Source organism: Felis catus, chromosome F1 (genome assembly GCF_018350175.1).
Source record: "Felis catus isolate Fca126 chromosome F1, F.catus_Fca126_mat1.0, whole genome shotgun sequence".
NCBI classification, from domain to species: domain Eukaryota; kingdom Metazoa; phylum Chordata; class Mammalia; order Carnivora; family Felidae; genus Felis; species Felis catus.
In genome coordinates this window covers 11,974,486-11,991,741 of record NC_058384.1, presented here as the reverse complement: position 1 = coordinate 11,991,741, position 17,256 = coordinate 11,974,486, and the positions used below count along the sequence as shown (strand labels likewise).

At 44.8% G+C, this 17,256-nt stretch overlaps 1 pseudogene; it reads left to right on the top strand.

The window, feature by feature from the left end:
• The first annotated feature begins 11,552 nt into the window (after positions 1-11,552).
• Positions 11,553-12,785, top strand: LOC101085015 (annotated as a pseudogene).
• The last annotated feature ends 4,471 nt before the right edge of the window (positions 12,786-17,256 follow it).

Genomic DNA, 17,256 nt, shown 5'->3' with positions numbered 1-17,256 from the left:
GGAACCGGGTATTTTTGCTTACTCTGTGCTAAGCTAGAGAACAGTTGGTAGAGGTGCTTGTATACCCATATAAAGTCATCTCTTTGCATTGTGTGGTTCTGGGGGACTTGTGAGTGCTAAGCTCTGTCAGCCCCAGAGCTAGATCATTCAGGAGCCAGTCCCTCATGTAGCAACTATAGCATTTGGGGTGCTACATGAGTGGACATGCTCCTTCCAGGGAGAAGCTGGAGCCTTGGTTTTACTGCTGGACAACTTGAAGAAAGATGGTAGGGGACATTCCCACCAGCTCTTTCAGGCTCCTGAGAGGATCCCAGTCCGCTCCCCCATGCAGTGTAACTAGAAGCCAGAACCTCAAACAGCAGCTAGGAAAATATCCAGTCCAATGCATTCTAGGGAGAAACTGGGAGTTGAATGTTTTTGCCTCTTCCTTCTGTACTGAGCCAGGGAAAGGAGAGCTGCAAAAAGTGCTTGTGTGCCCATTTAAAAACTGCTTTGTTTCATATGGTCCTAGGGGACTTCTAAATGCCGAGCCCTCGTGACTATTAGAGTCAGTGACTTCAGAACCTGTTCCTAGGGTGACAGCTGCAAAACTTCGAGCGCTTTATGTGTGGGTACTTTCCTTCCAGGAAGAAGCTGGCAACTTGTTTGTTGCTGTCGTTGTTGTTGAAATGAGACAGAGGGAGAATGTGGGACAAGTGCCTACCAGCTTTTTAGGGCTCCTGGGAGGATCCCAGCCAGCACCCAGAAACAGACTGATTAGAAGCCAGACCCTCATGGAGCAGCTAGGAAATCGTGCTCTCAAAATCCTTCCAGGGAGAAATGAGGAGATGGTAATCTTTGCCTGGTCGGTGTGCGCCGAGCCCCGGGAAGAGCTGTGGGGCGTGTTTAACAACTGCTTCTTTGTTTGGTATGGTCCTGTGGGACTCGTGAATGCCAAGCCCTGTTGGCTCCCTGAGCTAAGAGACTTGGGGACCCATGCCTCGCATAGTAGCCTTAAAACTGGAGCACTCGATGTGTGGTCCAAACCCTTCACTCACAGGGAGGCTGGGAGCTGTGGGTTCCCTCCCAATCATAAGGCTCTGTGCCAGGGGTGGGGTGTATGGTGTGTGTCTCAGCCTCTCCTACCCACTTTCATGTGGGTGTTTTCTCAATAAGCTGATGTGAAGGGATTACTCAGTTGGTTTTTAGATTTCTCTCAGAGGGAAATGACCCGTGTGTAGCTATACCTTTGGCAAATCCATGGCAGGAGGGAAAGTCAGGAGCCTCCCGTCCTGTCACCTTGGTCGATCTAAAACGTTGGCTTTCTAATACTGTATGTTCATTATTTCTGTCTTTTAATGAGGCATGTCAGTGTTCCACCAGTATTTCTCTGATGTTCATTCTGTTAAGAGCAAAAGAGAGTGTCTGAATATAAAATAAAAATTCCTTTGGTCTCTGCAGGGCCAGCCTCGCGGCTGTGCGATCTGCTCAAAGAGCCCCCATGCTCAGAGGGGCCCCCATGCTTAGTTTAATGCTCCATCATCTTGCTCTTGAAATTCTTAATAATTTTTTAACAAGGAGGCTGCCATTTTTATTTTGCAAATTATGTAGCTAGTCATGGTCTGTCTACTGAAGAAGTGGGCAGGATCTCTCCAGATCTAGAATCTACCAAGATATAAGAGGGACAAGAAAATCATATGGAATAATAAGTAGGGGATGAGACGATGGTGGAGCATGAGCTCCAACTTAGTTATCCTATATGTGAGAAGAATGTCTCCAAAGGTTAAACAACTTGCCTGAAACTACTGCTTGTTTGTGCCAGAGGTGAAACTAAAAACCAGGTGATCAGACTCCCAGACTCTTTTTCAGTCTGGTTTCTCTTCCATAGAATGGAAAAATTGTAACATTTATAATTCATCCCCTCCCCCACCGACAGGTAGACATGAATTATTATTAATATATAAATATTAATTAATAAAGCCTATTAATCTGAACAATACTTGTTTGGGGATCAATGAGATGTTTGGGTTAAATCTGATGCTCTGTGGGAAAATGAAAACCCCTCTTTGAAATAAAAAGCATTTTCTGTATTTTTATTCCTCTCTTTGAAGTCATTTATATGGTATTACAACTTTTGTTTTATAGTATATCCTCCACTGACATATCACTGTCCACTGTTGTATCATAATTGGTTTCTACGCAAAGGAGCTAAGTGACTCACAGTGGAATCATGACTTGAAGAAACTAACAGATAAAATCCTAAATGTTACCAATAATCAGAATTGAAAATTAGAAAAGAGGGTCTGTGAGTGTATCACAAATATGAAAAGGTCAGAGGAAAAGAATTACTGCTCTAGAATTTTTTTCAAGCTGTTAAAAGAAATTACAAACTTCATTGTTTTTAAGAATAACTTTGAATAATCATAATTATTTGAGTTCAGGACCATTCTGGCAAACTTGGGGAAAATGCATTAACCAAACAGCTTGAATCCTCTAGAGTTTTACCATTTACTTCTCTAGATAGGCCAAGAAAGCGCAATTCATGGGTCAGTGGATTTGGTTTCTATAACTGGCACATGCCCTAACACAACTTAAAAATATCTGTGATTTCTATGCTACCATTTTTTCTTTGCATTGTTTCCTAATAGAAAGTGATTTTATGGAAAATTCAGAATGCCTAATTCTTCTAAGTTCTTATGTTGTCAGAGACTAGAGGTGGGACAAGCAAGAAGACACAGGCAGATAAAATGACTGTGTGGAGTGACATTTACATTGTTAATGCCCAGGTAGTAAGAAGTTTTTTACATCTAGGTACTGTAGATATAAGATTTGCTATCTCTGGGTTGTATGAACTGTCCTCACCAAAGATACTTATGTATTTTGCATTTGGTATATGGAAAGAAAAAAACAGTATTAGCATCCCTAGATGTACCACCATGTTAATTTGCTTTTTAAAAACATTTATTTAGCACACAACAAAGTTGTTGTATTTATACAAAAAAGTACTATGATAGGAATTATAGGGGAGAGTATATTTTAAAAAATAAAAGACATTGCTCTGGCTCTTTTAACATGTATTAGCTATTTGGATAGAAAAGACAAACATAAGAAGTCAATAAAACACCAAAAGAAAAAGCTTTTGCATAGCAAAGGAAATGGTCAACAAAACAAAAAGGCAACCTACTAAATGGTAGAAAATACTTGAAAATGATATATCCGATAAGGGGTTAACATCCAAAATAACTTACACAACTCAACAAAAAAATCTGATTTAAAAAATGGGCAAAATGGGGCGTCTGGGTGGCTCAGTTAAGCATCCGACTCTTGATCTCGGCTCATGTCTTGATCTCAAGGTTGTAAGCCTGAGCCCCACATTGGGCTCTGTGCTTGGCGAGGAGCCGACTTTAAAAAAATATATATGGGCAAAGGACCTGAACAGACATTTTTCCAAAGAAGACATACAGATGGCCAACAGACACATGAGAAGATGCTCAACATCACTCATCATCAGGGAAATGCAAATCAAAACCACAATGAGATATCACCTCACACCTGTCAGAATGTCCAGAACTTTATTTTTGAGACAGAGACAGAGCATGAACAGGGGAGGGTCAGAGAGAGAGGGAGACACAGAATCAGAAGCAGGCTCCGGGCTCAGAGCTGTCAGCACAGAGCCCGACGCGGGGCTGGAACTCACGGACCGTGAGATCATGACCTGAGCCGAAGTCGGACACTTAACCGACTGAGCCACCCAGGCGCCCCCAGAGTGTCCAGAACTTTAAAAGACAACAAATAACAAGAGTTGACAAAAATGTGGAGAAAAGGGAACACTTGTGCAACTGTTAGTAGGAGTGTAAATTGGTGCAGCCACTGTGGAACACAGTATATAGGTTCCTTAAAAAAATTAAAAATAGAACTCCCATATGATCCAGTAATGGAATTACTGGGTATTTAGGCAAAGAAAATGAAAACAGTAAATTGGAAACATATATGCACCCCTGTGTTTGTTGCAGTATCATTTACAATAGTCAAGATATGGAGGCAAACCATAGGCTGATGAATGGATAAAGAAGATGTAGTGTGTATACACACACACACACACACACACACACACACACACTGGACTATTACTTATCCTTAAAAAGGAATGAGATCTTGCCATTTGTGACAACACGGATGGACCTAGAGGGTTATCATGCCAAGTGAAATAAGTCACATAGAGGAAGACAGATACCACATAATTTTACTTAGATTTGGAAACAAACAAAGCAGAATTAGACCCATAAATACAGAGAACAAACTGGTGGTTGCTGGAGGGGAGAGGGGTGAGGGGTGAGGGGGATGAGTAAAATGGGTGAAGGAAAGTGAGGGATGCAGACTTCCAGTTACGGAATGAATAAGTCACACGAATGAAAGGTACAGCCTCAGGAATATGGTCAATGGTATTACTACAGATGGCAGCTATGCCTGTGGCGTGTACAGTTGTTGAATCACTATGTGGCACACCTGAAACTAACATTGTGTGTCCACTGTACTTCCATAAAAAAGGAAGAAGAAGCAAAGAGAGACGATGGGCAGACTACACTCCGAGTACTAAAAAGTCAACCAAAAGAGTACCTATGTAAGATGAGTCACGTTGTGAAAGCTCTTGGAGAAGGTCATTTGACTCAGATCTTGAAGACACTGGATGCGTATCAAGGCAATCTGTGCAGAATGCCAGATCAGTGGATTAGGATAAGGGATAGGATGGTAGTAACCAGATGAAAAGCAGGTTACCTTTGGAGATGTGACGGAGGATGCCAACCTCAGACAAGACTCTGGCTTGCTCAGAGGACAGGGCATGCTGGTCAGAAGGCATGGCACTGGGGTAGGAAACCAGGTGGACAAAAGAGTGTCATATGTGGGACACTGACCAGCCGAGAGGTGGGACAATCACATGGGCATATTTGGATAATGACGAGAGTTTTCAATGCTTAGGTGATTGTTCTGCTTCGTTGTTTTACCACTCGCCCACACTTGAGCCATCTGCGGTTCGCCAGCTCTTTCATGTTTCACCTTCAGGGGCAACTTGTCAATGTTCCAGATATTTTCATATACCCAGCTGCTTCTGGGGGCATGAAATTTGGTAATGGGTTTACTGTTCTGTTTATCCCAACTGCCTTCAATCAAAGTTCCTTCTTGTTGACTGAAGAGGCTTTCTGACAGTCTGGATGGAATGTGGCAACCATGTTTCCAGATGTGACAGATAAGAATGCAAAAGGTGGGGCACCTGGATGGCTCAGTCGGTTGGGCAACCGACTTGGGCTCGGGTCTTGATCTCACGGCTTGTGAGTTCGAGCCCTGCATCCGGCTCTGTGCTGACAGCTCAGAGCCTGAAGCCTGCTTGGGATTCTGTGTCTCCTTCTCTCTCTGCCCCTCCCCCACTTGTGCTCTGTCTCTGTCTCTCAAAAATAAATAAATGTTAAAAAAAATTTAAAAAAAAAGAATGCAAAACGTTTCTCAGTAGTCTTGGGGAAATAGTGACAAAGACTATATTTCTATGTATAGCGCTTAGAATAGTACATGGCACATATTAAACAGTATATATATGTATTATTACTAATAACAATGATATATAAATATAATACACTATAGCATCAATATAGTGGTATCATGATGAACAATTGTTACTAATTTCTGCTGTGTCGAACACCTTGTTTTATATCACTTGTTACTTTTTTTAATATGTGGTAAAATATACATAACAAAAATGGTTGACACGATACCTTTTACAAGTATACAATCCAGTGGCACTAAGTGCCTTCGTTCGCACTGCTCAGCGACCATTGTTACTTTTCATCCCTGATCTATTTTCTGTAACCCCACGTCTTCCCAGTAGGTGGCCTCCGGCTCAACTGCCAAAGTTGTGAGGGCTTCCGCTCACAGGTCAAGCCTTAATTATCCAGGCGAAACAAAGAATTGAACGGCTCGCACTGACTTTCTTCGGTGGATTTAACCGGACTAATTACGTTTTTCTCACGGGTGGGGACTATTTAACGTTAGATGATGTCCGGCGTCCACGCTCCGGCTAATCGGGGATTTAGGAGTTACTGTACATCATCCATACACAAATTGGATCATTTTAAAGGAAGTAAGTAAAAGTGTTTTGAGTGCACAGTGGACTGGTTGCCCACGAAGGAGGCAAGAAGCAGGGAGGTGTAAATCGGCTGTGCCAGAGACTAAACTAGGAAGAAAGCTCAGCATGTTACATTATAATAGGTAGTGTGAAGACGATACTTTTCTGCAGTGAGCTATAAAGGCCTTTACAAACAATTGGCCGGTGACGATAGTGGGGCTTGATACTGGCCACGTATTATAAAGAATCTTCTCCGTCCTCCTAGCAGCTAACCTCCTAAATCAAAGAGTCTTGTACTTCTTCCGAGGGCAAAGTAATAGAAAGCACCATGCTCTCAGCAGGAAATAAAACTCAAATAACTAAGCACCATATCATTCTATGGATATAACGTGTATATGAATGAATATATTCAGCTCTCATCTTGGTCCCCTAAAAGATGTCAGGTTGCCTCCAAGAGAACATAAACTCCTATCAAACAATTTATGTTGGAAGCAGGAGAGAAGGCGAAAACAGAGGCAGGAACATAAAGGGGAAGCAAGAAAGAGAAGGACATGGAAATGGGGACTGTAAACCCCTATGCCTTGCTATGAGTGGGTATGGGTTTAGCAGGAAGTTTTCAGAGCAGATGCAAAAAGAAAAACCTTATCAGTTATACAATAGAGTGCCCCCCCCCCCACCAATGTTCGAAGGAAGCACTTTTCTTGGAGCTAAAATTAAAAATTTCTCTCAAAGGACCACAGAAAGAGACCATCATGTAATGTGCAGAGCGTCTATGGCAAGAGTAGACTTTATAGGTCTGTTTCCAGTTGAATCCCTCAGGAATGGCTGAATGGATTCCCACCAAAGCAGCTCAGTAAAAGGCCAGTGCTGTGTGATCCAAGTGCAACGCTCTCGGGATGGCCTGGCTTACGCCAAAGGTAGATGTCACAGTCTCTAAAGGGAAATAGTTGTCCTTCAGACAACAGCTCATATCATAAGTAGTGTCTTCTCTAAGTCATGACTTTGATGGCCATTCCATTAGCAATGAGCTCAAGAATTGCACACTATCCTAATTTTTGCAGAATTCTTATGTTCCTGCACCAGATTCTATCATAAGCAAACGGTAGGAGAAACTGAATGTTTCAGAACAACTAATGGGAAAGAAAATGTAAATTGAGGAAATTATTTCCGTTCACCTAATTTTTGCCTGTAATCTTGGAATAGAGCACCCATCTGTTGGGGTAGTGAAACACCTGAATGCAGCTCACAGGAGAATACTGATGGTATGACACATCGATGTGCAAACATTATATGTAGAGGCGAAATCAGATTCTTTTTTATAATTTCATTTAGTACAGACTGATCATTTCTAATGAGCATCTTTCCTGAAAATGAATATAACATATTTGGCATCACCCGATTCCATTAAACAAATATTTATCGCTCATCATTTGTGGGAAGCAAAATTTTAGTTACGGTAGGGAAATGCCTTGCCCTCAAGGAACTAACAGACTTATTCATAAATTTCTAGCGATTAAAGCCTGGTTTGAGTAATCACATACTAATATTTTTCTTAGTAGCTAACTTCTTAATATTTTATGAAGTGCTGCCGTGTTAACACTCAGAACAATGGACTCTAAACACATTGTTTCCCCCAGAATTTGGAATCATTCAGACTACAGCCTAGATTTTGACACATCAATGTTAGGAGCTCCCTGGACCAGGTATTTGCTTTAAGAAGGTGCCACTTATGGAGATTAAGCTTGGCAAATAAAACCAGGTTTATATTTAACTACCTTCTCCCATTCTTTCTCCCCCACAGCTCTGATTCCCTAGCACTTTGCTCCCGGTACTTTCAATGCTCACAGGACGCAAGTTTTTCCTGTTTTCATGTTAAGAGAACTTCTTTGAAAACAACCGTCTTTATCGCATCTTTTACCAAAACATTTCTTGTCATTCTGTGTTTAGCCCCCTCGAAAGTACTGGCCTACCTAAACCTAATGCCACACTTTAGAAAATACCCTTTCGGGGTGCCTGGGTGGCTCAGTCAGTTGAGCGTCCAACTGCGGCTCAGGTCATCATCTCTCAGTCTGTGAGTTCGAGCCCCGTGTCAGGCTCTGTGATGACAGCTCAGAGCCTGGAGCCTGCTTCGGATTCTGTCTCCCTCTCTCTCCTTCCCTCCCCTGCTCATGCTCTGTCTCTCTCTCTCTCTCAAAAATAAATAAACATTAAAAAAAATTTTTTTAAACACCCTTTCTACTGATGTTGTGCAGTTTCTTACAATCTAAATCTGTGTGGACGTGGAGGGATGCTAAATTCAGTTGCAGACTTTTCCTAAAGTATATACTTGGAGTGTGAAACCTTCCAGTGGATTTCTTAAATCCTTATCCTATCCCTTTATTTTCTGTCTCTGACCTTTGATCTGGCCCAGTCTTTGAACTAATAAGGATCTGTTGGAAAACATTAGTAGCTTGTTAATTTCTTCTTTCTTCTTTTCCCATTTTCTCTTTCCTCTTTCCAGAGCAAATGGCCTTTTTATCGTCTCTTTCTCCTTTTCCTTTGTATTGAAGCTTGCATTCAATTAAAATTCCACCTTACAGTCATGAGCAAGTATCTCTTCAGTCATTTCAACCTAGTGATTATTTTGTAAGTGCCGGGCACCTTTACGAGTACTGAAGAGGGCAAAAGCAGACAAAATCTGTCATCTAATGGCATTTACCCTCAAGTCGAAAAAGAAAGACGAGGAACAATAAGGAAAACATATAGGGTGTCAGACATTATTAAGTCCTAAGGCAAAAATAAACCAGGGGAGGGAACAAGGCGTTTGTGGAAGGGAGGTGAATATTGAGCAGGATGGTCAGGGGAGGCCTTAGAGAGAAAGGCACCACTGAAGCAGAGACCGGAAGGAGGTGGGGTGAGGAAGGGAACAATACAGAGGGATGGGCGGAAAAAACGGGCAGGCAGACAGACCAGTGAGTGCAAACATCTTGCCATAAAGCTCACACCTCGGGGGCGGTGCGGGAACAGCAAGGAGACCGTGGAGGCTGAAGCTGACTGAGCAAGAGGGGGGGTAAGAAGGTGAGATCAGCAGAAGGGGAGATGGGACCGTAAGGTGGGTGGGAAGAGGCGAGGGTCTGGGGGCTTGGGGGTGGGCACTGTAGCTCTAGAAAGCCCGGGGGGGGGGGTTGCTGAACGAGATGGGAAGTTTACTGAGGCGTTTTGCACAGGAGAGTTCTGACCCGGGCTCTGCTTGAGAAGAACCTTCCTGGCTGCCGCGTTCTCTAAAGGTGCAAGGACAGTCCCAGGAAGGCCATCCGATGCAACTGCAGGCACCCATGCGGGTCGGGGGTGGCCGTGAGGCTGGTCAAAGCGGTGGGGCCTTCGGACAGATTTTAAGCCAACGCTATCTGCTGATGGACCGGACGGCGGTCGGCGGACGGTACGACAGCTGTCCCCCCGCAGGTCCTCGGTAAACATCCGCCCCAGTGAAGCACCGGCAGCGCTCTTTTAAAAGCCTAGCGTTTGCCCAAAGGCTCCTTTCTTTGTGTTTTCCGCCCGCTGTTAACAGCTTCCCCTGGGCCTTCCACTCCATTTCACCGGCCACTTGCTGGGAGCGTGGCCTGAACCTCCTCACCTCCCATGAGGAGTCCACGTGGGCAACGGGAAACGCGACCCGCCCGAACCTCCCTGGGGGGGGGGGGGGGTCTCGTGCACTCAGAGCCCACCGCCCCGAGATTCCCCCGAGGCCCCCAGTTCCCGAGCCCACGCCTCTCCCACCTCCGTCTTCCACGGGCTCCCTCCTGGCCTGGCCGCCTCCTCCAGCGTTGCTTCCAAACCCTCCGAATGTTCTCGGGCGCGTCCTCCGTCCAGCCTTGGAGCGGCCTGGCCTCCTCGCGCCGCCGGCCCACCGCCAGGGGCCACCGCGCAGGCGCAGGCGCAGGCGCAGGTGCTCGTGCGCGCCGCGGGGCCGCCATTTTGCACCTCCGTGCTGGTCTCTCCCCAGGGAGCGACTCTCAGCTTCCCGCGCGCGTTGTGGTCGAGCCTGTCCGTTCCCGCTTCCCTTCTCCTCAGCGCACACCTAGCTGCCTGCCATACGGGGCAATAAACATTAGGAAATGCTTCCAAGGTCACTCGCACCTCTACTCAGGGCCTATTTCCCTGCGTTTCCACCCACCTTACCTACTTCCCTGAGGGGGCGAGGGGAGAGCCTCCTTTTTTTAGTCGAGGCCAAAACTTGCACTTCGGTTCTAGATCCCAGCAGCCTCCTCCTCCCCCCCCCCCAACAACCTCAGGGACCTGTTTCAAAAACCCCTGGATAGTTAGTGGTAGTTATAGGACTATTTTGCCTCAACTGATTGAACGATACATTTTATTTCATTTTTAACGTTTTTAATGTTTCTTGTTGAAAGAGAGACGCACGTCGCGAGTGGAGGAGGTGGGAGGGGGAGATACGGAATCTGAAGCAGGCTCCAGGCCCTGAGATGTCACCACAGAGCCCGATGCGAGGCTCGAACCCACTAACCGGGAGACCGTGACCTGAGCCAAAGTCGGAGTCTTAGAGCCACCCAGGGCCCCTGAACCATATATTTTAAATGGATGGGGGTTTTTCGGATAAAAATTATGTATGACAATTTAAACAAAACAAAGAAAACCTGACTCTTTTCTGTCCTTTTCTTCTCTGCTCATAAATACACTTCAGCTTCTGACAAAATAAACAAAAGCTGCATTCGAAATGTCCTTTGCCTTCGCTGGCTGCCTAAGTGTTTAAAGAGCTCCAACTGTGTGCCAGTGTCTCTCCTAAGTACTTGGAAGCTGACCCACTATGGTACTTCGCAAATAATACATCTCATCCTCTTGGATCAGTGTTGTGCCTGGCACTGTGCAAAGCCTTTAACGTGTCTAACCTCCTCTCAACTACCCTAAGAGGTAAATACTACGATTTCCATTTTACGTAAGAAAAACTGAGCCTTTAGAAGGGGTTGGTAACTGGCCCAAGTTCTCCCAGCAGCGCGGTGGGGGCCGGATCCCCAACCCGTGTCCCTCCGACGCGCCTCACCACTAAGTCCTGCGTATATTAAGCTGCGGGATGAGGTTTTAGGTTGGGTGGGAGCAGAGAGGTAAGAGATCTGAACAGCTGGTTGCTCACAAGTTTCAAGGACTTCTCTCTCTCCTGTGTGAACTCCCTGTCTTAATTGCTGGGGGCACATCTAAAGGCTACCAACCAAACTATCCTTGCCAGAATAAGGAACCGAGGCACAGGGGTTTCTGGGAACCATCGGACACAGGATCCCGAACCCGTACGTCCTCTCGTATATTTTTGCTTTTCCTTAAAGGGTATTCATGCACTACTACCCTCATAGGCCTTTTCTCACCCTGTGATTCTGTTTGTTTGTTTTTTTTCATTTTTTTTTTTAACATGTATTTATTATTGAGAGATGACAGAGCACGAGCAGGGGAGCGGCAGACAGAGAGGGAGACACAGAATCCGAAGCAGGCTCCAGGCTGTCAGCACAGAGCCCGACACGGGGCTCGAACCCACAAACCACGAGATCACGACCTGAGCCGAAGTCGGACGCTTTACGGACTGAGCCACCCAAGCACCCCGTCACCCTGTGATTCTTAACATGCTCTAAAGTTGATGTCATCAGAAGATCCTTACATCAAAATAGAAGAACTGAGTCTCACTGGCTGGGGTCAGAGTGTGCAGACCACAGAGATTGGGTCTGCCTTTCCCACATATGTCCAGCCTGTGGTCCATCCACAGCTTTCTCCCTTCTGTACCCAGCTCACCAGGATTATTCAAGCCATGGCGGATGGTCAGCCAAGCCTGCAGCAAGTGGTGTAGACAGTGGATGAGCAGATAGCAAAAGAAAGCCTCTTCGATCCCAATGTCAATTTTTGTCACGTGTGGAGACTGGGACTCGAAAGTCCCAGGCCAGGGCCATACTTGGGTTTGCCAGTGGCAAATTACTTCAAGCAGTGGATTAATTTGAAAAAGGCTTACAGCTTCACCATGGGCTGCTGGCCCAGGAATGGATTTCTAGACAGGAACCAGGACCCCAGCCTGCAACACATAGGCGGGTCCCACCGCAGCACGATGACTACAACATTGCCAACATCATAAAGACACTTGCATATCAAGGCCTCGTCTTCAAGCAGACATCGAAGCCATTCTGACTGGCCCAGGACGGGATGGGGCAGGACAGGGTAGCTGCTTGGCTCAGCCTAGAACCCTCCTTTCCCTCACCAGAGAGGAAAAGGGGGAGTGGCATGGCTCTGCCTCCAGTGTCCCCCAGTCCACCCTGTGGACCTGTGTCCTGGGTAAGGATTTGGCCACTTGGCCCCTCGGGAGCAGACACTTTGTGTCCCCCACGCCAACCCCTCAACCTCAGCCCGGTATCAGCCCCTCCCATTGTGGGCCTCGTCCAAGACAACCCATGCACTCACAGCCTCCTCCCGGGCATGTAGGCTTTGCTGGGGCCACCAGGCCCCCCTGTGCTCCCTCCCATCTATAGTGCATGATGTGTGGTGCCCCCAGGGCTCCAGGAGAGATCAGGCCCAACCTTGTGTCTACCCCCCATCCCCACCGTGAACATGCCACTGGATAAAGTCGGGGAACAAGAAAAAAAAAATGGAAGAACTGGGCTAGAACCAAGAAGACTTCACTACAGCTAAGTATGATGTCATAATGCTCATAAATAAGCAGTAACAACAAAAAAAAAAGGATTAATGAAGGTTGGAAGTGTAACTCATGACGTGTGGGAAACATGTCTGCCAAGAAACAGTTATTGTATCACACCCCTGTTCAAAATGCCAGAATAGATATAGAGGATACAAAAATAAAGATCACACTCCATTTCTGCGCACATAAAGCCCACAGTTAGCGGGGGAGAAGTCATGTGTAAAACCCTCAGAAATCATTTACCAGGCAGGATGTGACAAGGACTTGGCACGAGTCAATGTGGCTTGAGTAGACACGGCTCCCAGCACCTGAATACCTCACCAAAATCTGAAAATTTCCCCTTTGTTAGGATGTATCCCAGGCAGGAACCCTCACCCTCAGGGTGGGGGAGAGGAAAATTGAACGGCTCATGGGAGTCTGGGCTACGGGAGCCTGGACAGAAGGTCCCGAATCAGTATTCAGGTTAAGAGTTGAGAAGGGCATTTCCTTCGTAATCTCTTCTCTGTGGGTGGACTTCAAAACATCAAATGTTTTGAACCTTTATTTTTCGATTGGAGAGCATTTGAAAATACCTCACTAAATCACGTGGAGAATTCATAAGCAAATGAGAGGAGAGGAAATGAGCGTGTGGTTGTATGTTTGCACGTGTTGACGCGTGGTTGAGAAAAAGGGAGGAGAGTGACACATCAGAAATATTTGAATAGTTGTGGCCTGACTCTGTGGCCATGAGAATCTCATAAAGCACTTCATCTATTCCTTGGGTTAATTATGTGCCACAAATGAATATTAGATGAGAGCAATGAGCACGCCCTTATTTCAACTCATTTAGGATTTCCTAACTTATGACTCATTGGCCTTGTGATTATGAGTGCTGTTTTTGGAGGTGGCCATAAGAAGTTCCACATGTTTCTAAAACAGGACTTCAAACATTTTTCTAACAAGTGACATGCATTCTTTAAAGACGATAAGGTATAGACAGCTCCTGACTTCTGATGGCTGGACTTAAAACAGTTTTGTGGCTTCATGATGGTGCAAAAGCGACACACATTCAGTAGAAAGTGTACTTTGAAGTTTGAATTTGGAGCTTCTCCCCAGCTAGCCATATGTGGGATGATCCTCCTTCATGACGCTGGTCACAGGAAACGAGGTACGGCTCCCACTCAGCCTCGTGATCATGAGGGTAAGCTATCGACACACAACCACTCGCTACCCACATGGCCATTCTTATTGTCATCTCCAGTACAGTGTTCAATAGATTACATGAGATACTCAACACTTTATTATACAACAGGCTTTGTGTTAGATGATTTTGCCCAGGTGTAGGCTAATGTAAGGGTTCTGAGCATGCTTAAGAGAGGCGAGGCTAAGCTATGATGGTTGGTAGGTGTATTAAATATTTTCAACTGACGATAGGTTTATCAGGACGTACGAAAAGGAAGATCTGTGTATTCAAAAATATATTATTTCACCACTTGGCTTGGCTAAATAATCTAGTCTGTTCTGGCCTCCGATGAAATTCATTCTGTGTGACATGAGGAGGTTCAATAGCTGAGTCACAGACAGCACATCCAGGGCTGCTCCCTCCCAATGGCTCAGTGACTGTCTGCTCCCAGTGTGCCTCTGGCAAACTCCGGAGCCTCTGGGGACCTTCCAAAGGACACACCCTGAACCCTGGGCTGTGTGAATTCTACTTCTAGTGTGGTAGCTCAGAGGCAAACTGGACTAAGGTTGTAGGGTGGGAGAGAGACGATTTCTGAGCAGCCTCTTGAGAAATTGGCAAGCAACTCACAGCTGAACAGAGCGAGTCTACGGGCGAGGAGTGAAGAATGGAGGGGTTAGCCAAAGTCAGAAATAACAAGTTCCAGCTTTATTCAGGAAGCACACCAAATTCTTTTTTTTTTTTTTTTTTTTTTTTTAATATTTACTTTTGAGAGCGAAGACAGAGTGAGCAAGCAAGGGGTCGAGAGAGGGAGACACAGAATCCGAAGCAGGCTTCAGGCTCTGTGCTGACAGTTCAGAGCCTGACGTGGGCTCGAACTCATGAACCGTGAGATTATGACCTATGCTGAAGGTCAGATGCTTAACCGACAGAGTCACCCAGGAGCCCCAAGCCCTTTTGTCATTTAATTGGACAATAGTTGTCATTTACTAAATGTTCATAGATAGTGAGGTCTATCTCTGGATTCTCTAGTCTGTTTTGCTTATGTAGTTGGCTATTCCAATAATATTACCAAATCTTCTTTATTCCAGCACCTTTAACGTGTGTTCTGATATCTGGTGATGTAAGAATACCCTTGCTAGTCTTTCTTTGCAAAATTTTATTGGTCATTCTTGTACATTTGGGTTTCCTATATCAGCTTCAAGATAGTTTTGGAATCTTAATTGGATATTGTTTGAACTCCAATTGGAACTGCATTAAAGTTATAAATTAATTTTGAGGAAAGGGATATTTTTATGATGTTTTCCTATCTAAGGACATAGTATGTCTGATCATGTGTTCAGACCTTGTTTTATGTTCTTCAATAAGGTTTTATTATTTGGCAAAAGATAACTGTAGACAAGTCAATAAAAAGTATATTTTTAGAAATAACATTTTCAATGAAAGGACAAATAAAGGGTTTATAAAATATAAAAGGCTCTTATTAATTAATAAAAGAGGGATAAACAACCAACAGAAATATGAGCAAATGGGGCACCTGGGTGGCTCAGTCAGTTGAGTGTCTGACTTTGGCTCAGGTCATGATCTCGCAGTTCGTGGGTTCAGGCCCCGCGTCGAGCTCTGTGCTGACAGCTCAGAGCCTGGAGCCTGCTTTGGATTCTGTCTCTCTCTCTCTCTCTCTCTCTCTCTCTCTCTCTCTCTGCCTTTCCCCCACTTGTGTGCACACGCTCTCTCTCAAAAGTAAATAAACATTAAAAAAATTTTTTAGACAGTCTCTTTAACAAACGGTGCTGGGAGAACTGGACAGCAACATGCAGAAGGTTGAAACTAGACCACTTTCTCACACCATTCACAAAAATAAACTCAAAATGGATAAAGGACCTGAATGTGAGACAGGAAACCATCAAAACCCTAGAGGAGAAAGCAGGAAAAGACCTCTCTGACCTCAGCCGTAGCAATCTCTTACTCGACACATCCCCAAAGGCAAGGGAATTAGCAAAAATGAACTACTGGGACCTTATGAAGATAAAAAGCTTCTGCACAGCAAAGGAAACAACCAACAAAACTAAAAGGCAACCAACGGAATGGGAAAAGATAGTTGCAAATGACATATCTGACAAAGGGCTAGTATCCAAAATCTATAAAGAGCTCACCAAACTCCACACCCGAAAAACAAATAACCCAGTGAAGAAATGGGCCGAAAACATGAATAGACACTTGTCTAAAGAAGACATCCGGATGGCCAACAGGCACATGAAAAGATGCTCAACGTCGCTCCTTATCAGGGAAATACAAATCAAAACCACACTCAGATATCACCTCACGCCAGTCAGAGTGGCCAAAATGAACAAATCAGGAGACTATAGATGCTGGAGAGGATGTGGAGAAACGGGAACCCTCTTGCACTGTTGGTGGGAATGCAAATTGGTGCAGCCACTCTGGAAAACAGCGTAGAGGTTCCTCAGAAAATTAAAAATAGACCTACTCTATGACCCAGCAATAGCACTGCTAGGAATTTACCCAAGGGATACAGGAGTACTGATGCATAGGGGCACTTGTACCCCAATGTTTACAGCAGCACTCTCAACAATAGCCAAATTATGGAAAGAGCCTAAATGTCCATCAACTGATGAATGGATAAAGAAACTGTGGTTTATATACACAATGGAGTACTACAGGGCAATGAGAAAGAACGAAATATGGCCCTTTGTAGCAACGTGGATGGAACTGGAGAGTGTGATGCTAAGTGACATAAGCCATACAGAGAAAGATACCATATGGTTTCACTCTTATGTGGATCCTGAGAAACTAACAGAAACCCATGGGGGAAGGGAAGGAAAAAAAAAAAAAAGAGGTTAGAGTGGGAGAGAGCCAAAGCATAAGAGACTGTTAAAAACTGAGAACAAACTGAGGGTTGATGGGGGGTGGGAGGGAGGGGAGGGTGGGTGATGGGTATTGAGGAGGGCACCTTTTGGGATGAGCACTGGGTGTTGTATGGAAACCAATTTGACAATAAATTTCATATATTGAAAAAAAAAATTTTTTTTAAAAAGAAAGTGAGCAAAGATCAAGAATAGGTAATTTACAGAAAAGTAAATCCAAATAGCTTACAAATATATGGAAAGATGTTCAAACTCACCCATAAAGATTTTCAAACTGAAGATAAAAGGAAGTATCTCTTTATACCAGGGTTTCTTACCTGTGGCACTGTTGGCATTCTAGGCTGGACGACCATTTGTTGTGGGGGTTGCTTTGAGTATTAGAGGATGTTTAGCAGAATCCCTGGCTCTGCCCACTAGAAGCTAGCACACCTAGTCCCCCACCTCCCCCCGACACCATGAT